Source organism: Cupressus sempervirens, chromosome 1, assembly GCF_028749045.1.
Source record: "Cupressus sempervirens isolate cs-2001-9-10 chromosome 1, ASM2874904v1, whole genome shotgun sequence".
NCBI classification, from domain to species: domain Eukaryota; kingdom Viridiplantae; phylum Streptophyta; class Pinopsida; order Cupressales; family Cupressaceae; genus Cupressus; species Cupressus sempervirens.
In genome coordinates this window covers 623,123,192-623,132,990 of record NC_143118.1, presented here as the reverse complement: position 1 = coordinate 623,132,990, position 9,799 = coordinate 623,123,192, and the positions used below count along the sequence as shown (strand labels likewise).

Below are 9,799 nucleotides of genomic sequence, written 5' to 3'. Positions count from 1 at the left end.
AAAGCTAATATGCACTTCAAATCTAATCTAGACAACATAAGCTACAACAAAAAAATTATCACATTAAAAAACTATTGATATATGTAAGTTAGTGGTTTATTAAATGCTTCATTTGTTTTTATTACCATAGATATTTTCTTTTACGTATTTCATTAGCCTAGATATTCTATTTTATGAAAGTTTTTTATTTTCCCTTACAAAGAAATTCACATACATGTTGAAATGAATGTGTGTGTGTGTAATTGTAAGGATGAAAATTTAATACTTTTGCATCTCCATTTTGGCCTCAGTCTGATTGTGTGTCTCTATTTAGTGTATATGTGAGTGTATATGCTTGCAAAATGGAAGCATAGATAAGTCATATGAACTATTTGACAGGATGCCTGAATGTAATGTGGTCATCAAAAGCCATGTTTGTTGGATATGCACAAAATAGATATATTGAGAGAATATATTTGTTTAAGTTTCAACTGCCCTGGTAGACATGCATGCAAAATGTGGAATCATAGGTAAGGCATTTGAACTATTTTATTGACTGCCTCCATAAAATGTTGTCTAGTGGCAAGCCAATATTACAGGATATGCATATTGATTTGTTGAATATATCTGCACACACACACACACACACACACACACACGCACACACACACACACACACACACACACACACACACACATGTATGGACATATGCATGTGTATATTTATATCAGGGAAAATGAGTTAAATATATGTGCTTTGCCAACATCTCTCGTCTGTGCCAAAATGGAACCTTTGAAATGGGTTATAGACATCTCTCAAAGCATAAATGATAGAGAACTATTGTTGGATGTTTCCATTAGCTTGGTAGACATGCATGCAAAATGTGGAATCATAGTCTACCTCTACACAATATAGCATGGTATAGTTAGTACTATTACTACTACTCACTGACCTAACCTCCTGCTACTCCTATTGGCAACTAAAGTATTATATGTAAGCCACTTCTACTACATAGTGTATACAAGACCCTTCCTTTTTCCTTTTACGTTTCTTCCTTCTCCACTAAAAATGATCACTGCAAAAACATAGATCACAAGGGCACAGCAAAAGACAAAATATATATCCACCCTTGAATCATTAATGAATGAATGAAGGGAAAAACTATGTGGTGGCATAAGTTATAACACAATCAATCAAAATATAATGACTTTTAATTCCCGTTCCATTCCCCCAACTCAACAAAAGCTTCCATTGTGCAGCCCCCTAGTTTCTCTTTATCATTAATTTGTGTGTATGCAAAAAGGAGAGATAGAAGAGCCTGCAGTCAGAACAGCACATCAAATCCATGTACAACAACGAATTGCACTGTTCAGTGCCTAGTCATTCATGACTTTATATTCTTACCCATCTTGGAAAAATCCCAACTATTTCTCATCAAATCCCACATAGCTTTATACATCAAAACCTCACAAACCAGGCAAACAAAAACCATAATTTGTGTCATTAGATATACTAAATGAATATATGAATGTCATGGGAATGTTGTACAGTTGGGGTAGGCAGTTGCAATTGTACTGCAACTTAGTGCTAACAGGAAGTCAATACCAAAAAGATTGGTGCCACAAATTGTGCTACTCAAATGCGACGAGGGTTGCAGTGTTCTTAGGGTGTAATTGATGGTGTTTTTACATAGATTTTTTATGGTTTCAAGAAATTTCATTTTTAGATAAAATTAGGTTTCAAACAATTTCATTTTCAAATCACATGAACTAGGTTTCAAGCAATTACATTTTAAAATCACATAAACTTGAAGTAGTACACATCCTTACCCAGGTAGTGTAGATCATATGTGGGCTTGCAATGTTGATATTGTTGGTAGACATTGTGGAATTTAGCTTTGCATAAACTGGAAGAATGCTAGCAGAGATTGTGGAATTTAGCTTCGCATAAACTGGAAGAATGTTGACAGAGATTGTGGAATTAAGCTTCACATCTACCAATTGCATTTTCTTGAATATGATTATAAACACAAAAATTCTATATATGTGTGTGCATACATATACATATATATTTATGTGTGTATGTATGCACATATGTATACATAGATACAACACACATGCCCATATAAATCTACATACGTACATGTGATCATAGTGCATGCATGTATCCACATATATATCCCAATTTGTGCATATCCCACAATTATGGAATGCTATAAAATCACATTTCTTTGAGGCATTCCATTAAAAATGGTATACATCCATGTACACACATAGCTATATACATAAAAAAAACATGCATACATACACACACACATACATGCCATGTGTATTCTTCCACAACTTGCATACATGTTCACCAGGCTAGTGGTAGCTGCAACATGCAACAAAATATTTATTATTTATGCTTTGAGGGATGTCCATACTCAAACTAAAGCTCACATTTTGGCACAAATAGTGAGGATGCTACCAAATGTTGTGAAATATTTAGACCTCTTAACTCATTTCCTCCAATATAAATCTAACTTGGTTGCATGGGTACGCATTTCCAAGTACTAGGTACATGTACCCCAAGTACTAAGTACTCATTGGAGAGCATCATAGCTAAGGGCCTTAATTAAGATTTCTAATTTTGTTTCGGTTTCTTGTTTTCACATCAGCCTGTTTTTTATCAAGCTTAATTCAATACGTAATTAGTTTGAAACTTTGATACAATACTAATTAATAGAAAAGTCTACCACTCGTAGAACTTGTAAAGTGAAAGTACCCAAGTATCCATACACAAGTACCAGGTACAAGTACCCCAAGTACCAAGTACTCATAGGAGAGTATCATCTTTTATCATTAGCTGGAAGAGAAAAAATTGTCCAAAAGGTCCTCTCCTCACAATCAATATATTTTTCTTTTGCTTGGCTCTTTAACAGTTATTAGACTAGAAAGCTTGATAGAATATTGAGGGACTTTGCTGATATTATTCTTGGTGATTTTGAAATCAAGGTTTTTGGATCTAATGTTTTTTCCTCCATTTGGAAAGCCTAGACACAAGTAAGGGATGCTAGGAAGTAGTTATGTATGGAAATGGCTACTTTTAATCATTAGACTCAAACTAGATGCCTAGATAGTATATGGGATTCCCTATGTAGAAGCATGGAATCTAATGTCCATTAAAATTAATGTTTGAATTTTGATCATTTGTTTGATCTCCACCCCCAAGTGAACTTTCAATTTGATTTATCTAACACAAATATCATGTATTAAGGTTATATAATATATATAAGCATACTTTATCCATGTTTCCATGCTTATATTTTAAGTTTCCATATATATTATAAAGTTTCCCTACTTTTAATGTAGTTGCCCCCACTACAATTTCCTGTTGTCCCCTACTCCAGGATTAAAATACATCCCAAAAATCCATTTTCCTATTCCCCCATCCCCGCTTCATGGAACCACGTGGTGAGATAGGTTTGGACCCAAAGCATATTCCTTTTTTCTCAATCTGGGATGTGGAAATAAATTTATTAAAATGGTCAAATAATATCTAATTCTTAGCATCTTTGAATATGGTTTTGTTTTTCTATAAAGTTATTTTCCATTTAATTATGTCAGTTTCCAACAATACATTATGATGGAGTTACAGAGTGACTTCTAAGATGATTTTATGTTGAAAAAGTGGAGTGCTACTTTGGATTGGAACCTTTAATAACAATTGCTATTCTAGTAATGATGTTAGCTTATGTGCATCACTAGGATTTGAGACCTCCTTTGTACTATAAATTGAGGCATATGGCCATTAGAAGACTACCCTTTTTCTGATATGTTTGTCGGGCTTATTGCTTAGCTATTGATTTGGGTTGAATCTGTTCAGTTTTTTTGGCTAGTTGTTTTTTGGGACTTAAATAGCAATAGAGAGTGAACATTGGGTCAATTTTTGAGAACTACTCATTGGATACTACATATTGTTGTAGGTTATTTGCAAGAGGTTGCATGCTATTGTTGATTAGTGTAGCCCAGCATGTTGTGTCAATAAGAATCCTATAGTTTTAGTGTGGTGAGTTATTTATAAACTTTTTTTTGTGGAACTAGCCAATGGTTGAATTCATCAGAGAATTTACACAATATTATCAGTATATGGAATTTAAATTCAAATACAAAGGGAAATACATGGTGCCTAAAGGCATTTTTGATTAATCAGTATGAGTGGTCACTCCTAGGGGATGGAGAGGACTCTCCACAAAGGACAAATTGCATGGGTAGCCAACTACTCTCTAGTAAAAGGCATGCCTATTGGGTAAGCTTCATTTGCCATGATAACATTCATATAATTTTGGATAGCCATAATGTTCTATTTAGTAATTTGTATCCAGTATTACTATTGGATAGGGTATTTCAATGCATCATAGAGTTGGAAATAGGTTCTAAGATTGTCATGAACATCCTTTACTACCATCCATAGATGTATAGAGAAGAAAAAGAAAACATTACAAAGGAATTGCTGGAGATGGATCACATCAGGCCAAGTTCTAGCTCTTCTGAATCATATGTGGTTCTTGTAAAGAGAAAAGATGGTATGTGAGATGTGCATAGACCCCAGAACCTTGAGCAGAAGAATCACCAAGAATAGGTGTTTGTCTACCATCAAGAATAGGTATCTGTCTCTCACAATGGATGGCTTATCGATGAGTTGCATAGAGCAATCTATTTTTTAAAGATTGATCTCAAGTTAGGATATCATTAAATCCATGTGTACAATAAGGATGTGCACAAGACAACATTCAGATTCTATTTTGGGTACTAAGAGTTTTGGTCATGCCTTATGGTTGATGAATGCCCTAATGACTTTCTTTTCATGTACCCATTGCCAATCAATAATCAAGTAATATATTTTTTCTTTATGATATATTGATTTACACATAACATAGCAATACCATCTAAAGCATTTAAATATAGCTCTTGGAATAGCAGAGCAATAGGATATTTTTAAAGAAGTGGGCTAGTGCTAGGTTGGGGTTATAAATTTTATCTACTTGTGCCTTGTTATTAGTGCTCAAAGTTTTCAGGTAGATCAATAAAAAATCCAAACCATTTTGGATTGGCCTCTTACTAATTGAATTGACATGGTTAAGAGGATGTGCTGGCCTTTATAGTTAATGTAGGAGGTTTGTTAGGTTTTGACTCTTAATCAAAAACTCCCATAACTAATATGATTAGAAAGTGAAAATTCTCATGGAAGAGACATTTCCCAAGAGGTCTTCAAGAATCTCACGGAGGTAACAAATTCATGTTCTATATTATGATTACCATCCAAATTTCTCACTACCATTTGTTGTACAGTGTGATGCATTAGATGAGATAACTGATATGATTCTAGAAAATTGAAAGACTTAAAAAAAGCGGTTCTCCATGTATGACAAATAGATGCTCATTATCATCCATAATGAGAAAGAAGAAGAGACAAAAACTAGTGCTTCCCTAATAAAAAAGCTCTTATAGAGAAAGAAGAAGAGAATGTACCCAAGATCTAGTGTTGCTCTTGAGAATGGTGATGTTAACTTCAAAGGCCATCTCCAAAGAAAAGGTGACTCTAATGACACGGTTTAAGATACTAAAAGATTTATTGATAGGCACCATACATATACGGTGGTTTCAAAACCCCAAAAGTGAAACAAATGCATTTTGAATAGATGATGTTGGTGGCCATAAACTATAGGGTGGTTAATTGTTACCTCCTTTCTCCTCTCCTGTATCTATTGAAATCCAATAGAATAATAACAAAACCTAATAATTGGAAATCCTAATATAATCTCTAGCCTGAAACAATATAGGAAGATTTCTCAAACCCCCCACAACATGTAGCTCAAATCAACATGATCAAACCACATGGGCACAAATAAACCAGCTCCAGATAAAATAGATCCTCTTCTTAACTGATAACTCTTTGTGTGTGATATCTTCTTACCCACTGCCAATGAACATGACATTGTAAGAAAACTCTAAACAAAGATAATATTTCATGAATATCATCGTGTGTTTCTACAAATTTTCCCAATTGATGATGTAATAATGCCTACAATACTTCACCATATAACACCAATCTTTCCTTTCATGTCATAAAATCTCAAGATTTTCAATCTGTGTGCATTATCCCTCAAAAAGAATTCTCTTTGATTGTATGAAATTTGATAATCTATAGTTTTAGCCAAAGCTACTATTATTTTTTTCTTTTACTTTTGACAGACCCATAAGGGCAAATAGGATAGTGCAAAGAGAGCTATTGGAAAGCTGCATGTAATTTTCCAAAAAGCATAAACCTACTGAATCCACTTTATTTCTAAGTTTCTACATATCAATATTATCTCTTGTATCAAAATTTATATGGACCATAACTATTTAATTACTTTAAAATTTGGATGTTGTTTGTGAAAAGAGGATTTAATATAATACATAATTGTGCACTAATTCCATGTTTCCCATAAATTTTGTCCTGTACATAATAACAATTTTTTAAGACAGTAATAAGGAGGTTCTAAAGCTACCTGTGAGGGTTTAATAAACACTGTATAGAGAGGGATTGGACTTAAAAATAGAAAAAGAAGCATTTATATCTCTAAGTTATCAGAGGATTGAACAACGCCCATATCATTTTGGAGCTTCTAAGACGGAGTTCTAAACATATAAAAGATAGTATCCCCACTTCCATTAGCAGATCTACGCACAAATATAAATTCATGCCAAACAAAGTAGATTTTGAGCTTCCTCTATGACAGAGGTAGATCATAGAATCATAGTTTCCAATACTTTGGTGGGTTTTAATGAGCTTGATCTCTGCACCAAACTCAAAAATCTAGAAATGTTGTGATGAAAGAATCCAAATTGATTTGCATGCAGATTAAATTTTCTTGAAATTTGTGGAATTCCCTTTCAACAAATCCATTTTGCCTATATCATGCAAATCCACTATACACATTCCCTGCAAGCTATGTTAAGACCAGTTTTCCACATTTTGCACTTCAACAAACTGTGGATGCGAATAGGATCGAAAACAAGGTAAGTGGAAATAGGATGAATAGGAACTATAACTGATAAATGAAAAGCAAATAAAAAGTTTGGTTGGACAAGAAAGGTCTGGATGTAAAAGGAAACTAATCAAGTGGTCCTCAATCAAACTAGTCACACTGAAAGAACTTGTAAATAAGATATTATTAACCACAATTCAACAATTCCTTTTGAGCAATTATTTTTCATCACAGAGCCATTTTATTTTTTAAAATGGGTATGTCTAGGTCAAGATATTGACATATCAAGAGGGAATATTCCCTTTTCATTTAACAAGAACTTATAGTAGACTAGGAATGTTTGCCAATCCATCTAAGCATATGGGTATTAAGGGTTGAGATATGTGTAGTAGTAGTCATGAACATTATTTTTTCTTTGCATTTTTTTTTCATTTGATACTTTTCTTATAGGTGGACATGTCTAGCACAAACATCCAACATCTCTATCCTTAGACTTCTTGGAAAAAACCCTACAAACAACAGACAAAAAAAATAAGTCCATGAACCATCCAAACATCTCTAATAGCTTGTGGATATCTCAAAGATGCATAAGTGCATGACTTGTGAAAACCAAAAAGATAAGACTAACTTGTATAACAAGTGAATAACCAAAATGATTTTATTTCTATGTTATGTTTGACAATGATAATGATATTTGGATTCAAGAATATGTTCTATAAGACACAATGACCATATGATAAAATGACTGATTATATTCAAAAATTTGATAAGACAATCTGATTATTGGTCTAGGCTCTTCAATAAGACCTATCTATTAATATAATTTTAGATGTTCCACTTAATCTAACTAATTAAAGAGTATGATGTTTAACTTCTCCAATAATATCCATTTATTGGTATAAACTCTTTGATAAGACCTATTTATTAATATAATTTTAGATAGTCCATAAAGAGTATGATGTTCATATAAACCATAATAGTTTCTAAATAGGACTTAGTGTGTTGTTCATATAAATCATAATAGTTAGTACTATTTAGGTTTACTACCTAATCTATTTATGATGTTCATAAGAAATTACTGAACTTTTTAAATAAGATTCATCATTACTATGACTTCAAATGAATCACTTAAAACAAACAAAATGTAAGAGTATACCTCATGAAACTTTAGAATCTACTATTTAAAATGTTCAATATGAAAAATTGTTCTAAGAATCTTTCTCACAAATTACAAAGAGGGTATGTACCTCATAGAGTGAAAGGCCATTCCCAAAGATAAAATCCATAGAGCCTTCAATATAACAGTCTTTGAAATAGTGGCGTCCAATGTGATCATAAAGGGTGTCCTAAGCTCCAAGGAAGCTACACCCAAAGAAATTTGTTGTGTCTCCTATTATTCTTAGAGTTACTACTTGCCTCCCTATTTCCCCTGGTGGAGGAATAGGTGTTGTATTCTATGTTTTAAAAAAAATATTCAACATCAACAAATGTTCTTTCATAGAATTTGAACTTTATTAATAAGAACAACACTACAATTTAGCCATCAAACCATACTAATATCAAACTGAACACCCACACATATATTCAAATACCTATTAAAATTATCACTTATGAATCAATTATACATTGTGATATTTCTCAAAATCATCCAAGATTCCAAGCACAAAAATTAGATACAGCCCAATTCTGAATAGAAAGCATTTGAAGTAAGAAATCGCAAACCTCACCTTAAAAGTAATGTTCTTGGAAATCAAATGAGGAGAATTAACTGCTATAGTGGCACTATTGTATGTGCCCTATGGCTTTCCATCTAGCCCTAAATTTCTTGCCATGTCTTCCCATTGTATGACTATGGAGTCTGCCCCTACCCCTTCAAGAGTTACAAATGCTTTTGTCATTGGTATGTTAACCTTCTCCCTGTCAAACACCAAAATAAATACGAAAACCAAATATTTTTAGCTAACCCACAAGGTTGATCCAATCCAAATTTGTAAACTACAATTTTAACAGATCAAAAGATAAAATTGTGCCATTTTATCCTTTTTGAAGTAAGCCAACTCTTCAATCTTCAAACTCAGCTAACTTTTCAATCTTCAAATTGTATTTCATCATCTTATTAATATATCACTGAGCATAAGCATTGATGCAAAGAAACTCACACAATTATTTTTGAAACCACATTAATTTACACATACTTACTCATATACTCCTGCATTGATTTTGATAACAACTCTAACAATATTGAAGAGAGGTAGAGAATCAATGGCTTCCTAAATAGAAGTGAAGTACCCTACTCCATCTGTAGAATCCACCACAAGGTAAGAGGAAGGAAGAAGCTTGTTCTTTGTTGGTTTATACAATGAATGGCTTAGAGTACCCATCCATCTTATCCATTTGGTGTACTCATTCTCTATATTCAATGCACTTGTATGGACAGGCTTTTCTTTGTGCACTCTTGCATTGCTTTCCACTACAAATGTGAATAACACACCAAGAACAACAACAATCAGAATTTGTTGTTTCAACATTTTTCAGTCTTGAAAACCAATTCAATTGAATTAATTTTTTTGGGGAGAGTCACAAGAAGAGAATTGATATATAAGACAAGAAGAGGAATATTAAAAAGCTGCCCACAATCATTTTCAAATGATTGTGGAAAGCATAATTTCATCTTTTATAAAGTGCATAGGACTCTACTACATCTTTCTATTCTTGTTTATGCAATATAAAAATCATCTGCAAAACCATTTATTGGCTTCCATTAAATGTTGTTATTCTTGAGAGAAATATAAACCTAATGTTGT

The 9,799-nt window shown here is 32.9% G+C and overlaps 1 pseudogene; it reads right to left on the bottom strand.

Annotated features, from left to right (window-relative positions):
* Positions 1 to 1,190: 1,190 nt before the first annotated feature.
* Positions 1,191 to 9,523, bottom strand: LOC149579466 (putative pectinesterase 53; annotated as a pseudogene).
* Positions 9,524 to 9,799: the final 276 nt, after the last annotated feature.